This window comes from Strongylocentrotus purpuratus, unplaced genomic scaffold, assembly GCF_000002235.5.
Source record: "Strongylocentrotus purpuratus isolate Spur 01 unplaced genomic scaffold, Spur_5.0 spur5_scaffold_5, whole genome shotgun sequence".
NCBI classification, from domain to species: Eukaryota; Metazoa; Echinodermata; class Echinoidea; order Camarodonta; family Strongylocentrotidae; genus Strongylocentrotus; species Strongylocentrotus purpuratus.
The window spans coordinates 3,842,258-3,860,267 of NW_022145611.1; positions in this window are offsets into that span (position 1 = coordinate 3,842,258).

Here is an 18,010-nt window from a genome sequence, read left to right on the forward strand (position 1 = left end):
AATTCAATGATGGGCAGGTTTTACTTCTCATATGAGAGCCCCCTAACTTCGCGAGTTGATTCAAGCCCAATATGGGCTAACAACTGGCCTGCATACCCGAGCAGAATCATTTTGTGCTCGACAAAGACACACAGCCTTGGGTAAAGAGGTCCAATATTATTAATTTTTTTTAGTTATTTTTTCATTGACGTATACTATTAACTATCGGAATATTGGATGCTCTGTTTCAAATACAGTCCAGATTGCCGCGCAATGAATTATCTCATGCTTCTTGTCCAAAAACCATATCTAACTGTTTTTAAAACGGTATCATTTCAATTTCCATTTCCTCCTCAACAAAGGAGAAAATAACATTTGATACTCTTTCTTTATAACAAGCGCTCTCTGAATTAGTTAGAATCCTCTTTTGCTACATCTACAACAAGAAGTATTAATATGTAAAAAAATACATGGAGATTACCAGTGTGACACATTGGTCTAGTGGATAGGCAAACGCCTGGCATCTGGAAGGTATCGGGTTCGACTCCCAGCTTTTTTTAGTGCTTTTTTTTTTATTTTTTTTTTATTTTTTTTTTTTTATAAATCTTTGAAAAATAAAAACTGATGTTAAACCCATTTTTATCTCACTCAAAGAGTGATAAAATAATTATTGTTGGCAGTAATGTTGATGTATGGGAAAGGGTTCCAAATCTCAATATGTCAATGGATTCCTCAAACAAAATTGAAGAAAGGGCCTATGGTGAGGGGGGAGCAGCTGAGTGTAGGAAAGAGTGTAAGGGAGCCCCTTTGGGGTCTTTTTTTCCTTTTTTTTGACACGGTCGTCACCTAGCTGCGGTCGTCAGCGTAGCCAGTGGCCGGTAGCGTTAGCCCCAAAGCCATGTCCAATTTTTAAACTACATTACTTTCTTCCTTTTATTCACTCTGTACACTCCCATGCCTTCCTTTTCGAGTCTGTAAACAACTTTACAACATGATTCAATGATGGGCAAGGTTTTACTTCTCATATGAGAGCCCCCTAACTTCGCGAGTTGATTCAAGCCCAATATGGGCTAACACTGGCCTGCATACCCGAGCAGAATCATTTTGTGCTCGACAAAGACACACAGCCTTGGGTAAAGAGGTCCAATATTATTAATTTTTTTAGTTTATATTTTTTCACATTGACAGTATACTTTAACTATCAGGAATATTGGATGCTCTGTTTCAAATACAGTCCAGATTGCCGCGCAATGAATATCTCATGCTTCTTGTCCAAAAACCATATCTAACTGGTTTTTAAAACGGTATCATTTCAATTTCCATTTCCTCCTCAACAAAGGAGAAAATAACATTTGATACTCTTTCTTTATTTAACAAGCGGCTCTCTGAATTAGTTAGAATACCTCTTTTGCTACATCTACAACAAGAAGTATTATATGTAAAAAAAATACATGGAGATACCAGTGTGACACATTGGTCTAGTGGATAGGGCAAACGCCTGGCATCTGGAGGTATCGGGTTCGACTCCCAGCTTTTTAGTGCTTTTTTTTTATTTTTTTTTTATTTTTTTTTTTATAATCTTTGAAAAATAAAACTGATGTTAAACCCATTTTATCTCACTCAAAGAGTGATAAAATATTTATTGTTGGCAGTAATGTTGATGTATGGAAAGGGTTCCAATCTCAATATGTCAATGGATTCCTCAAACAAAATTGAAGAAGGGCCTATGGTGAGGGGGGAGCAGCTGAGTGTAGGAAAGAGTGTAAGGGAGCCCCCTTTGGGGGTCTTTTTTTCCTTTTTTTTGACACGGTCGTCACCTAGCTGGCGGTCGTCAGCGTAGCCAGTGGCCGGTAGCGTTTCCCCAAAGCCATGTCCAATTTTTAAACTACATTACTTTCTTCCTTTTATTCACTCTGTACACTCCCATGCCTTCTTTTCGAGTCTGTAACAACTTTACAACATGATTCATGATGGGCAAGGTTTTACTTCTCATATGAGAGCCCCCTAACTTCGCGAGTTGATTCAAGCCCAATATGGGCTAACACTGGCCTGCATACCCGAGCAGAATCATTTTGTGCTCGACAAAGACACACAGCCTTGGTAAAGAGGTCCAATATTATTAATTTTTTTAGTTAATTTTTTCATTGACAGTATACTATTAACTATCAGGATATTGGATGCTCTGTTTCAAATACAGTCCAGATTGCCGCGCAATGAAATTATCTCATGCTTCTTGTCCAAAAACCATATCTAACTGGTTTTTAAAACGGTATCATTTCAATTTCCATTTCCTCCTCAACAAAGGAGAAAATAAACATTTGATACTCTTTCTTATTTAACAAGCGGCTCTCTGATTAGTTAGAATACCTCTTTTGCTACATCTACAACAAGAAGTATTAATATGTAAAAAAATACATGGAGATTACCAGTGTGACACATGGTCTAGTGGATAGGCAAACGCCTGGCATCTGGAAGGTATCGGGTTCGACTCCCAGCTTTTTTAGTGCTTTTTTTTTTATTTTTTTTTATTTTTTTTTTTTTATAATCTTTGAAAAATAAAAACTGATGTTAAACCCATTTTATCTCACTCAAAGAGTGATAAAATAATTATTGTTGGCAGTAATGTTGATGTATGGAAAGGGTTCCAAATCTCAATATGTCAATGGATTCCTCAAACAAAATTGAAGAAAGGGCCTATGGTGAGGGGGGAGCAGCTGAGTGTTAGGAAAGAGTGTAAGGGAGCCCCTTTGGGGTCTTTTTTTTCCTTTTTTTTGACACGGTCGTCACCTAGCTGGCGGTCGTCAGCGTAGCCAGTGGCCGGTAGCGTTAGCCCCAAAGCCATGTCCATTTTTAAAACTACATTACTTTCTTCCTTTTATTCACTCTGTACACTCCCATGCCTTCCTTTTCGAGTCTGTAAACAACTTTACAACATGAATTCAATGATGGGCAAGGTTTTACTTCTCATATGAGAGCCCCCTAACTTCGCGAGTTGATTCAAGCCCAATATGGGCTAACAACTGGCCTGCATACCCGAGCAGAATCATTTTGTGCTCGACAAAGACACACACCCTTGGGTAAAGAGGTCCAATATTATTAATTTTTTTAGTTATATTTTTTCATTGACAGTATACTATTAACTATCAGGAATATTGGATGCTCTGTTTCAAATACAGTCCAGATTGCCGCGCAATGAATTATCTCATGCTTCTTGTCCAAAACCATATCTAACTGGTTTTTAAACGGTATCATTTCATTTCCATTTCCTCCTCAACAAAGGAGAAAATAACATTTGATACTCTTTCTTTATTTACAAGCGGCTCTCTGAATTAGTTAGAATACCTCTTTTGCTACATCTACAACAAGAAGTATTAATATGTAAAAAAATACATGGAGATTACAGTGTGACACATTGGTCTAGTGGATAGGCAAACGCCTGGCATCTGGAAGGTATCGGGTTCGACTCCCAGCTTTTTTAGTGCTTTTTTTTTATTTTTTTTTTATTTTTTTTTTTTATAAATCTTTGAAAAATAAAAACTGATGTTAAACCCATTTTTATCTCACTCAAAGAGTGATAAAATAATTATTGTTGGCAGTAATGTTGATGTATGGGAAAGGGTTCCAAATCTCATATGTCAATGGATTCCTCAAACAAAATTGAAGAAAGGGCCTATGGTGAGGGGGAGCAGCTGAGTGTAGGAAAGAGTGTAAGGGAGCCCCTTTGGGGGTCTTTTTTTCTTTTTTTTGACACGGTCGTCACCTAGCTGGCGGTCGTCAGCGTAGCCAGTGGCCGGTAGCGTTAGCCCCACCCATGTCCAATTTTTAAACTACATTACTTTCTTCCTTTTATTCACTCTGTACACTCCCATGCCTTCCTTTTCGAGTCTGTAAACAACTTTACAACATGAATTCAATGATGGGCAAGGTTTTACTTCTCATATGAGAGCCCCTAACTTCGCGAGTGATTCAAGCCCAATATGGGCTAACAACTGGCCTGCATACCCGAGCAGAATCATTTTGTGCTCGACAAAGACACACAGCCTGGGTAAAGAGGTCCAATATTATTATTTTTTTTAGTTATATTTTTTCATTGACAGTATACTATTAACTATCAGGAATATTGGATGCTCTGTTTCAAATACAGTCCAGATTGCCGCGCAATGAATTATCTCATGCTTCTTGTCCAAAAACCATATCTAACTGGTTTTTAAAACGGTATCATTTCATTTCCATTTCCTCCTCAACAAAGGAGAAAATAACATTTGATACTCTTTCTTTATTTAACAAGCGGCTCTCTGAATTAGTTAGAATACCTCTTTTGCTACATCTACAACAAGAAGTATTAATATGTAAAAAAAATACATGGAGATTACCAGTGTGACACATTGGTCTAGTGGATAGGCAAACGCCTGGCATCTGGAAGGTATCGGGTTCGACTCCCAGCTTTTTTAGTGCTTTTTTTTTTTATTTTTTTTATTTTTTTTTTTTATAAATCTTTGAAAAATAAAAACTGATGTTAAACCCATTTTTATCTCACTCAAAGAGTGATAAATAATTATTGTTGGCAGTAATGTTGATGTATGGGAAAGGGTTCCAAATCTCAATATGTCAATGGATTCCTCAAACAAAATTGAAGAAAGGGCCTATGGTGAGGGGGGAGCAGCTGAGTGTAGGAAAGAGTGTAAGGGAGCCCCTTTGGGGGTCTTTTTTTTTTCCTTTTTTTTGACACGGTCGTCACCTAGCTGGCGGTCGTCAGCGTAGCCAGTGGCCGGTAGCGTTAGCCCCAAAGCCATGTCCAATTTTTAAACTACATTACTTTCTTCCTTTTATTCACTCTGTACACTCCCATGCCTTCCTTTTCGAGTCTGTAAACAACTTTACAACATGAATTCAATGATGGGCAAGGTTTTACTTCTCATATGAGAGCCCCCTAACTTCGCGAGTTGATTCAAGCCCAATATGGGCTAACAACTGGCCTGCATACCCGAGCAGAATCATTTTGTGCTCGACAAAGACACACAGCCTTGGGTAAAGAGGTCCAATATTATTAATTTTTTTAGTTTATTTTTTTCATTGACAGTATACTATTAACTATCAGGAATATTGGATGCTCTGTTTCAAATACAGTCCAGATTGCCGCGCAATGAATTATCTCATGCTTCTTGTCCAAAAACCATATCTAACTGGTTTTAAAACGGTATCATTTCAATTTCCATTTCTCCTCAACAAAGGAGAAAATAACATTTGATACTCTTCTTTATTTAACAAGCGGCTCTCTGAATTAGTTAGAATACCTCTTTTGCTACATCTACAACAAGAAGTATTAATATGTAAAAAAATACATGGAGATTACCAGTGTGACACATTGGTCTAGTGGATAGGCAAACGCCTGGCATCTGGAAGGTATCGGGTTCGACTCCCAGCTTTTTTAGTGCTTTTTTTTTTATTTTTTTTTATTTTTTTTTTTATAAATCTTTGAAAAATAAAAACTGATGTTAAACCCATTTTTATCTCACTCAAAGAGTGATAAAATAATTATTGTTGGCAGTAATGTTGATGTATGGGAAAGGGTTCCAAATCTCAATATGTCAATGGATTCCTCAAACAAATTGAAGAAAGGGCCTATGGTGAGGGGGGAGCAGCTGAGTGTAGGAAAGAGTGTAAGGGAGCCCCTTTGGGGGTCTTTTTTTTCCTTTTTTTTGACACGGTCGTCACCTAGCTGGCGGTCGTCAGCGTAGCCAGTGGCCGGTAGCGTTAGCCCCAAAGCCATGTCCAATTTTTAAACTACATTACTTTCTTCCTTTTATTCACTCTGTACACTCCCATGCCTTCCTTTTCGAGTCTGTAAACAACTTTACAACATGAATTCAATGATGGGCAAGGTTTTACTTCTCATATGAGAGCCCCCTAACTTCGCGAGTTGATTCAGCCCAATATGGGCTAACAACTGGCCTGCATACCCGAGCAGAATCATTTTGTGCTCGACAAAGACACACAGCCTTGGGTAAAGAGTCCAATATTATTAATTTTTTTAGTTATATTTTTCATTGACAGTATACTATTAACTATCAGGAATATTGGATGCTCTGTTTCAAATACAGTCCAGATTGCCGCGCAATGAATTATCTCATGCTTCTTGTCCAAAAACCATATCTAACTGGTTTTTAAAACGGTATCATTTCAATTTCCATTTCCTCCTCAACAAAGGAGAAAATAACATTTGATACTCTTTCTTTATTTACAAGCGGCTCTCTGAATTAGTTAGAATACCTCTTTTGCTACATCTACAACAAGAAGTATTAATATGTAAAAAAAATACATGGAGATTACCAGTGTGACACATTGGTCTAGTGGATAGGCAAAAACGCCTGGCATCTGGAAGGTATCGGGTTCGACTCCCAGCTTTTTTAGTGCTTTTTTTTTTATTTTTTTTTATTTTTTTTTTTTATAAATCTTTGAAAAATAAAAACTGATGTTAAACCCATTTTTATCTCACTCAAAGAGTGATAAAATAATTATTGTTGGCAGTAATGTTGATGTATGGGAAAGGGTTCCAAATCTCAATATGTCAATGGATTCCTCAAACAAAATTGAAGAAAGGGCCTATGGTGAGGGGGGAGCAGCTGAGTGTAGGAAAGAGTGTAAGGGAGCCCCTTTGGGGGTCTTTTTTTTCCTTTTTTTTGACACGGTCGTCACCTAGCTGGCGGTCGTCAGCGTAGCCAGTGGCCGGTAGCGTTAGCCCCAAAGCCATGTCCATTTTTAAACTACATTACTTTCTTCCTTTTATTCACTCTGTACACTCCCATGCCTTCCTTTTCGAGTCTGTAAACAACTTTACAACATGAATTCAATGATGGGCAAGGTTTTCTTCTCATATGAGAGCCCCCTAACTTCGCGAGTTGATTCAAGCCCAATATGGGCTAACAACTGGCCTGCATACCCGAGCAGAATCATTTTGTGCTCGACAAAGACACACAGCTTGGGTAAAGAGGTCCAATATTATTAATTTTTTTAGTTATATTTTTTCATTGACAGTATACTATTAACTATCAGGAATATTGGATGCTCTGTTTCAAATACAGTCCAGATTGCCGCGCAATGAATTATCTCATGCTTCTTGTCCAAAAACCATATCTAACTGGTTTTTAAAACGGTATCATTTCAATTTCCATTTCCTCCTCAACAAAGGAGAAAATAACATTTGATACTCTTCTTTATTTAACAAGCGGCTCTCTGAATTAGTTAGAATACCTCTTTTGCTACATCTACAACAAGAAGTATTAATATGTAAAAAAATACATGGAGATTACCAGTGTGACACATTGGTCTAGTGGATAGGCAAACGCCTGGCATCTGGAAGGTATCGGGTTCGACTCCCAGCTTTTTAGTGCTTTTTTTTTTATTTTTTTTTATTTTTTTTTTTTATAAATCTTTGAAAAATAAAAACTGATGTTAAACCCATTTTTCTCACTCAAAGAGTGATAAAATAATTATTGTTGGCAGTAATGTTGATGTATGGGAAAGGGTTCCAAATCTCAATAGTCAATGGATTCCTCAAACAAAATTGAAGAAAGGGCCTATGGTGAGGGGGGAGCAGCTGAGTGTAGGAAAGAGTGTAAGGGAGCCCCTTTGGGGGTCTTTTTTTCCTTTTTTTTGACACGGTCGTCACCTAGCTGGCGGTCGTCAGCGTAGCCAGTGGCCGGTAGCGTTAGCCCCAAAGCCATGTCCAATTTTTAAACTACATTACTTTCTTCCTTTTATTCACTCTGTACACTCCCATGCCTTCCTTTTCGAGTCTGTAAACAACTTTACAACATGAATTCAATGATGGGCAAGGTTTTACTTCTCATATGAGAGCCCCCTAACTTCGCGAGTTGATTCAAGCCCAATATGGGCTAACAACTGGCCTGCATACCCGAGCAGAATCATTTTGTGCTCGACAAAGACACACAGCCTTGGGTAAAGAGGTCCAATATTATTAATTTTTTTAGTTATATTTTTTCATTGACAGTATACTATTAACTATCAGGAATATTGGATGCTCTGTTTCAAATACAGTCCAGATTGCCGCGCAATGAATTATCTCATGCTTCTTGTCCAAAAACCATATCTAACTGGTTTTTAAAACGGTATCATTTCAATTTCCATTTCCTCCTCAACAAAGGAGAAATAACATTTGATACTCTTTCTTTATTTAACAAGCGGCTCTCTGAATTAGTTAGAATACCTCTTTTGCTACATCTACAACAAGAAGTATTAATATGTAAAAAAATACATGGAGATTACCAGTGTGACACATTTGTCTAGTGGATAGGCAAACGCCTGGCATCTGGAAGGTATCGGGTTCGACTCCCAGCTTTTTTAGTGCTTTTTTTTTTATTTTTTTTTTTTTTTTTTTTTATAAATCTTTGAAAAATAAAAACTGATGTTAAACCCATTTTTATCTCACTCAAAGAGTGATAAAATAATTATTGTTGGCAGTAATGTTGATGTATGGGAAAGGGTTCCAAATCTCAATATGTCAATGGATTCCTCAAACAAAATTGAAGAAAGGGCCTATGGTGAGGGGGGAGCAGCTGAGTGTAGGAAAGAGTGTAAGGGAGCCCCTTTGGGGGTCTTTTTTTTCTTTTTTTTGACACGGTCGTCACCTAGCTGGCGGTCGTCAGCGTAGCCAGTGCCGGTAGCGTTAGCCCCAAAGCCATGTCCAATTTTTAAACTACATTACTTTCTTCCTTTTATTCACTCTGTACACTCCCATGCCTTCCTTTTCGAGTCTGTAAACAACTTTACAACATGAATTCAATGATGGGCAAGGTTTTACTTCTCATATGAGAGCCCCCTAACTTCGCGAGTTGATTCAAGCCCAATATGGGCTAACAACTGGCCTGCATACCCGAGCAGAATCATTTTGTGCTCGACAAAGACACACAGCCTTGGGTAAAGAGGTCCAATATTATTAATTTTTTAGTTATATTTTTTCATTGACAGTATACTATTAACTATCAGGAATATTGGATGCTCTGTTTCAAATACAGTCCAGATTGCCGCGCAATGAATTATCTCATGCTTCTTGTCCAAAAACCATATCTAACTGGTTTTTAAAACGGTATCATTTCAATTTCCATTTCCTCCTCAACAAAGGAGAAATAACATTTGATACTCTTTCTTTATTTAACAAGCGGCTCTCTGAATTAGTTAGAATACCTCTTTTGCTACATCTACAACAAGAAGTATTAATATGTAAAAAAAATACATGGAGATTACCAGTGTGACACATTGGTCTAGTGGATAGGCAAACGCCTGGCATCTGGAAGGTATCGGTTCGACTCCCAGCTTTTTTAGTGCTTTTTTTTTTATTTTTTTTTATTTTTTTTTTTTATAAATCTTTGAAAAATAAAAACTGATGTTAAACCCATTTTTATCTCACTCAAAGAGTGATAAAATAATTATTGTTGGCAGTAATGTTGATGTATGGGAAAGGGTTCCAAATCTCAATATGTCAATGGATTCCTCAAAACAAAATTGAAGAAAGGGCCTATGGTGAGGGGGGAGCAGCTGAGTGTAGGAAAGAGTGTAAGGGAGCCCCTTTGGGGTCTTTTTTTTCCTTTTTTTTGACACGGTCGTCACCTAGCTGGCGGTCGTCAGCGTAGCCAGTGGCCGGTAGCGTTAGCCCCAAAGCCATGTCCAATTTTAAACTACATTACTTTCTTCCTTTTATTCACTCTGTACACTCCCATGCTTCCTTTTCGAGTCTGTAAACAACTTTACAACATGAATTCAATGATGGGCAAGGTTTTACTTCTCATATGAGAGCCCCCTAACTTCGCGAGTTGATTCAAGCCCAATATGGGCTAACAACTGGCCTGCATACCCGAGCAGAATCATTTTGTGCTCGACAAAGACACACAGCCTTGGGTAAAGAGGTCCAATATTATTAATTTTTTTAGTTATATTTTTCATTGACAGTATACTATTAACTATCAGGAATATTGGATGCTCTGTTTCAAATACAGTCCAGATTGCCGCGCAATGAATTATCTCATGCTTCTTGTCCAAAAACCATATCTAACTGGTTTTTAAAACGGTATCATTTCAATTTCCATTTCCTCCTCAACAAAGGAGAAAATAACATTTGATACTCTTTCTTTATTTAACAAGCGGCTCTCTGAATTAGTTAGAATACCTCTTTTGCTACATCTACAACAAGAAGTATTAATATGTAAAAAAAATACATGGAGATTACCAGTGACACATTGGTCTAGTGGATAGGCAAACGCCTGGCATCTGGAAAGTATCGGGTTCGACTCCCAGCTTTTTTTAGTGCTTTTTTTTTTATTTTTTTTTATTTTTTTTTTTTAAATCTTTGAAAAATAAAAACTGATGTTAAACCCATTTTTATCTCACTCAAGAGTGATAAAATAATTATTGTTGGCAGTAATGTTGATGTATGGGAAAGGGTTCCAAATCTCAATATGTCAATGGATTCCTCAAACAAAATTGAAGAAAGGGCCTATGGTGAGGGGGAGCAGCTGAGTGTAGGAAAGAGTGTAAGGGAGCCCTTTGGGGGTCTTTTTTTCCTTTTTTTTTGACACGGTCGTCACCTAGCTGGCGGTCGTCAGCGTAGCCAGTGGCCGGTAGCGTTAGCCCCAAAGCCATGTCCAATTTTTAAACTACATTACTTTCTTCCTTTTATTCACTCTGTACACTCCCATGCCTTCCTTTTCGAGTCTGTAAACAACTTTACAACATGAATTCAATGATGGGCAAGGTTTTACTTCTCATATGAGAGCCCCCTAACTTCGCGAGTTGATTCAAGCCCAATATGGGCTAACAACTGGCCTGCATACCCGAGCAGAATCATTTTGTGCTCGACAAAGACACACAGCCTTGGGTAAAGAGGTCCAATATTATTAATTTTTTTAGTTATATTTTTTCATTGACAGTATACTATTAACTATCAGGAATATTGGATGCTCTGTTTCAAATACAGTCCAGATTGCCGCGCAATGAATTATCTCATGCTTCTTGTCCAAAAACCATATCTAACTGGTTTTTTAAACGGTATCATTTCAATTTCCATTTCCTCCTCAACAAAGGAGAAAATAACATTTGATACTCTTTCTTTATTTACAAGCGGCTCTCTGAATTAGTTAGAATACCTCTTTTGCTACATCTACAACAAGAAGTATTAATATGTAAAAAAAATACATGGAGATTACCAGTGTGACACATTGGTCTAGTGGATAGGCAAACGCCTGGCATCTGGAAGTATCGGGTTCGACTCCCAGCTTTTTAGTGCTTTTTTTTTATTTTTTTTTTTTTTTTTTTTTTATAAATCTTTGAAAATAAAAACTGATGTTAAACCCATTTTTATCTCACTCAAAGAGTGATAAAATAATTATTGTTGGCAGTAATGTTGATGTATGGGAAAGGGTTCCAAATCTCAATATGTCAATGGATTCCTCAAACAAAATTGAAGAAAGGGCCTATGGTGAGGGGGGAGCAGCTGAGTGTAGGAAAGAGTGTAAGGGAGCCCCTTTGGGGTCTTTTTTTTCCTTTTTTTTGACACGGTCGTCACCTAGCTGGCGGTCGTCAGCGTAGCCAGTGGCCGGTAGCGTTAGCCCCAAAGCCATGTCCAATTTTTAAACTACATTACTTTCTTCCTTTTATTCACTCTGTACACTCCCATGCCTTCCTTTTCGAGTCTGTAAACAACTTTACAACATGAATTCAATGATGGGCAAGGTTTTACTTCTCATATGAGAGCCCCCTAACTTCGCGAGTTGATTCAAGCCCAATATGGGCTAACAACTGGCCTGCATACCCGAGCAGAATCATTTTGTGCTCGACAAAGACACACAGCCTTGGGTAAAGAGGTCCAATATTATTATTTTTTTTAGTTATATTTTTTCATTGACAGTATACTATTATTAACTATCAGGAATATTGGATGCTCTGTTTCAAATACAGTCCAGATTGCCGCGCAATGAATTATCTCATGCTTCTTGTCCAAAAACCATATCTAACTGGTTTTTAAAACGTATCATTTCAATTTCCATTTCCTCCTCAACAAAGGAGAAAATAACATTTGATACTCTTTCTTTATTTAACAAGCGGCTCTCTGAATTAGTTAGAATACCTCTTTTGCTACATCTACAACAAGAAGTATTAATATGTAAAAAAAATACATGGAGATTACCAGTGTGACACATTGGTCTAGTGGATAGGCAAACGCCTGGCATCTGGAAGGTATCGGGTTCGACTCCCAGCTTTTTTAGTGCTTTTTTTTTTATTTTTTTTTTTTTTTTTTTTTATAAATCTTTGAAAAATAAAAACTGATGTTAAACCCATTTTTATCTCACTCAAAGAGTGATAAAATAATTATTGTTGGCAGTAATGTTGATGTATGGGAAAGGGTTCCAAATCTCAATATGTCAATGGATTCCTCAAACAAAATTGAAGAAAGGGCCTATGGTGAGGGGGGAGCAGCTGAGTGTAGGAAAAGAGTGTAAGGGAGCCCCTTTGGGGGTCTTTTTTTCCTTTTTTTTGACACGGTCGTCACCTAGCTGGCGGTCGTCAGCGTAGCCAGTGGCCGGTAGCGTTAGCCCCAAAGCCATGTCCAATTTTTAAACTACATTACTTTCTTCCTTTTATTCACTCTGTACACTCCCATGCCTTCCTTTTCGAGTCTGTAAACAACTTTACAACATGAATTCAATGATGGGCAAGGTTTTACTTCTCATATGAGAGCCCCCTAACTTCGCGAGTTGATTCAAGCCCAATATGGGCTAACAACTGGCCTGCATACCCGAGCAGAATCATTTTGTGCTCGACAAAGACACACAGCCTTGGGTAAAGAGGTCCAATATTATTAATTTTTTTAGTTATATTTTTTCATTGACAGTATACTATTAACTATCAGGAATATTGGATGCTCTGTTTCAAATACAGTCCAGATTGCCGCGCAATGAATTATCTCATGCTTCTTGTCCAAAAACCATATCTAACTGGTTTTTAAAACGGTATCATTTCAATTTCCATTTCCTCCTCAACAAAGGAGAAAATAACATTTGATACTCTTTCTTTATTTAACAAGCGGCTCTCTGAATTAGTTAGAATACCTCTTTTGCTACATCTACAACAAGAAGTATTAATATGTAAAAAAAATACATGGAGATTACCAGTGTGACACATTGGTCTAGTGGATAGGCAAACGCCTGGCATCTGGAAGGTATCGGGTTCGACTCCCAGCTTTTTTAGTGCTTTTTTTTTATTTTTTTTATTTTTTTTTTTTATAAATCTTTGAAAAATAAAAACTGATGTTAAACCCATTTTTATCTCACTCAAAGAGTGATAAAATAATTATTGTTGGCAGTAATGTTGATGTATGGGAAAGGGTTCCAAATCTCAATATGTCAATGGATTCCTCAAACAAAATTGAAGAAAGGGCCTATGGTGAGGGGGGAGCAGCTGAGTGTAGGAAAGAGTGTAAGGGAGCCCCTTTGGGGGTCTTTTTTTTCCTTTTTTTTGACACGGTCGTCACCTAGCTGGCGGTCGTCAGCGTAGCCAGTGGCCGGTAGCGTTAGCCCCAAAGCCATGTCCAATTTTTAAACTACATTACTTTCTTCCTTTATTCACTCTGTACACTCCCATGCCTTCCTTTTCGAGTCTGTAAACAACTTTACAACATGAATTCAATGATGGGCAAGGTTTTACTTCTCATATGAGAGCCCCCTAACTTCGCGAGTTGATTCAAGCCCAATATGGGCTAACAACTGGCCTGCATACCCGAGCAGAATCATTTTGTGCTCGACAAAGACACACAGCCTTGGGTAAAGAGGTCCAATATTATTAATTTTTTTAGTTATATTTTTTCATTGACAGTATACTATTAACTATCAGGAATATTGGATGCTCTGTTTCAAATACAGTCCAGATTGCCGCGCAATGAATTATCTCATGCTTCTTGTCCAAAAACCATATCTAACTGGTTTTTAAAACGGTATCATTTCAATTTCCATTTCCTCCTCAACAAAGGAGAAAATAACATTTGATACTCTTTCTTTATTTAACAAGCGGCTCTCTGAATTAGTTAGAATACCTCTTTTGCTACATCTACAACAAGAAGTATTAATATGTAAAAAAATACATGGAGATTACCAGTGTGACACATTGGTCTAGTGGATAGGCAAACGCCTGGCATCTGGAAGGTATCGGGTTCGACTCCCAGCTTTTTTAGTGCTTTTTTTTTTATTTTTTTTTATTTTTTTTTTTTATAAATCTTTGAAAAATAAAAACTGATGTTAACCCATTTTTATCTCACTCAAAGAGTGATAAAATAATTATTGTTGGCAGTAATGTTGATGTATGGGAAAGGGTTCCAAATCTCAATATGTCAATGGATTCCTCAAACAAAATTGAAGAAAGGGCCTATGGTGAGGGGGGAGCAGCTGAGTGTAGGAAAGAGTGTAAGGGAGCCCCTTTGGGGTCTTTTTTTTCCTTTTTTTTGACACGGTCGTCACCTAGCTGGCGGTCGTCAGCGTAGCCAGTGGCCGGTAGCGTTAGCCCCAAAGCCATGTCCAATTTTTAAACTACATTACTTTCTTCCTTTTATTCACTCTGTACACTCCCATGCCTTCCTTTTCGAGTCTGTAAACAACTTTACAACATGAATTCAATGATGGGCAAGGTTTTACTTCTCATATGAGAGCCCCCTAACTTCGCGAGTTGATTCAAGCCCAATATGGGCTAACAACTGGCCTGCATACCCGAGCAGAATCATTTTGTGCTCGACAAAGACACACAGCCTTGGGTAAAGAGGTCCAATATTATTAATTTTTTTAGTTATATTTTTTCATTGACAGTATACTATTAACTATCAGGAATATTGGATGCTCTGTTTCAAATACAGTCCAGATTGCCGCGCAATGAATTATCTCATGCTTCTTGTCCAAAAACCATATCTAACTGGTTTTTAAAACGGTATCATTTCAATTTCCATTTCCCAGCATTATTTCGAACTGTCTTGAACTGAAGTTTTTTTCCTTTCTTTTATTTCGATACCATTACGTCATCTTTCATACGCCTTCCCGGCATGCACCTCGAGCATTGTATACGTTTCTGTAGATCAATGTAATGCGCTTAGATAGCAATGTACCATACTTGGAACACAAGCCACCTCCAATCTCATATAGTGTAGTTGACGCAAATTAGGCTCTGTCTCATTTCATCTCTCTCGGAGCTTCTGATACCGATCATGTCGAATTATGATGTTTGGTTATTTTGGCACATCTGCTCCTACTTCTATAATATCAAGTTTTGGTTATATACCAGGCTTATGTTTAGGAATGTCACTAGACGTGAAAAACTAAATGAGAGAGAGAGAGAGAGAGAGAGAGAGAGAGAGAGAGAGGGGAGGGGGCGAGTTAGAGCGCGAGAGCATTATCACAATCTTTACTCCTAGATCGTGTAAGGGATTTCCTGACTACTTGCATATTTTGTAATGTTACTAATTTTTACATAAAGTTTTCACAATCTTTACTCTTTACCAATATATCAGATATAATCTGTATTATAAAGTACCGAAATGTCACGTCATCATGGCCAAGTTATCAAGGTTGCTGGTTCCAAACAATCTTGTTCTAAACAATGGTGTGATGATCACACAAGCCCCATACCTAGTATGTTTCATTTTGAAGAACTTCAGTTAGTGTTCTCGCTCATTAATTATTAACTCCATAATATCTCCTAGCATGATTTCATTTAAACTTGCACTAACTACATCCAGCCTAGCACCCTCTCGATCCAGCCTAGCACCCCCTCCATTGAGACTTAGAGATATTAGCTCCATCTATCCCCTAGCATGATTTCGTTTAAACTTGCACTAACTATATACATCCAGCCTAGCACCCTCTCCATCTAGCCTAGCACCCCCTCCATTGAGCCTTAGAAATATTAACTCCATTTCCTAGCTATTTTGCCATATAATGCTAGTTTTCAAAACTAATTTATGTATAATACTGTTACTTTCAAGTTGCCTTTGATACCAGGTAAGGAAGTAATGTTCGATAATGTCAAAGTCTTCTGCGTCCCAGAAAAAAAGAAACTGAGAATTATCGATGTTTTATCATAACTAAATCAGGGGGAGGTGCCCGGCCCCCCCCCCCCCCCCACTCAGTGTTATTTAGGGTACGCATATGCTCGTTCCCTCTTTTTGAAAGCACCCCCTATCTGAGGACTGCCAACATTTCCGAACCCCCCTTTCGCGGGCTTTTCACGGGCTTTTCCTGTCTTGGAGACCCCCCTAAATCAGGAAAAATGCTCAATGTACCCCCCTTAAATTCGGAATAATTTCTCAGGAGTCCAAAGAGATGAGAGAAAAAAAAGAAAAAACACCCCCTTAAAGAAATCTCCGGGTGAAAAGTCAAATACACCCCTTTTTTTACAATTCTCGGGCCAGACTTTGTCGCACGAAAAGTACCCCTTTACCGGACATTTTGGCAACACGCATGCGGTCATTTCGAAACCTGAGTGGGGGGGGGGGGGGGGGGGGGGGGGGGAGGTGGTGGTGAGCACTAGTTTGTACGGGTGTAGGCTACGATGTTGACTAAGTTAACGAAATAAATCTTAATATATTCATGTTGTCGTGGAAAATGACCATGTGCCCATATCGCAAGTAGGCCTACTATACTGTGCGTCCCAGAAAAAACGAAACCGAGAATTAATCACAACTATAATTAATAAATGACATAAAAAGCATAGATAGCTCTTTCATTTGATGTAACTCATATGATGCATATTTCACGCACGAGTGATTAAAAACAAATTGAAGAGAGGGTAGGGGGACGAAGTGTCCCCCTAATAACAATCCGCACAGAAATTAGTCCTCATTAAGAAGCAGAATTCCGATGCAAGAATATCCACTGATAAAAAGTACATGTAATATAAATTAAGATATAACAAGCTTCTGACACAGAACAGAAACAGAAATAGTTAAATAGTGCAGTGTAAAGAGAACTTGCTTGTTATTATCAATGCGCGGGTGATAAGGGGGTGTTTCAAAACCCGAGTTGAGGACTCAAATTTTATGTATGGGGTTTTTTCAACCAGGAAAAACCTGAGGACTGAGAACTTGATCGAATGGGGGAGTGGCTTCTGGAAAGACATTAGTAATTGCTTAAATGGAGAAGAAAAATGGAGAATAAAGAAAGTGAAACGCAAGAAGGAAGTCTGCAGAGACTGACTATATAGGATCGGTGGCCGCGCCATACAGGTAAAAAAAAAAAAAAAAAAAAAAAAAGACTAGGCCACTATAGACTGAGAAGGCGAAGGAGAAGAAGAAAAACAAGAAAAGAGAGAGAGAGAGAGAGAGAGAGAGAGCCATAGGCGCCGGAAGTGGGGGGGCAGGGGGGGCAGTTGCCCCCCCAGTCAAAAAAGTGGGGGGGCAAAACGCATTTTTGCCCCCCCAAAACGCCCCCCCCCCTCCAAAAAAAAAAAAAAAAAAACAGTAAAGGAGTAAACATGGTTTGTATTTTTAATCCAAAAGAACGTAACAATAATAAAAACCTGAATTAAATCACATATACAATTCCATTCAAAGAAAAAGGAAAGTTCACAGGAATTAAATTTCATAAACATTGCGCATGCCACCTATACGGTATTTATCAATGGAGGTCTCTATAATAGCGATACGCGCATATCGTGGACATATTGTGCGAGAATGGGAAAGCGTGTCCGTTTTTTTGTTATAGGGGTGAGAAGACATGAGCCCCTGAACGTTGGCGTACTGATGGGGGGGGGGTGATGTATTTCTTATTCGAAACAAGTGATATACAAATGTTGATGTTGTGACATGATTTTCCGGCATTTTTTCTCCATTTTTTTTGTAAGTCATACCTTCTTATGCGTTTGTTGGAAAATAAGAAATTCCCAAATTACAGTCGGGCGAAATACGCTTATTTAGAAGCCTTTATGTCATGGTCTGCAAAGTGGCTGGGCTCGAGCCCCCCCCCCCCCTCCTTTTTGAAAAAGT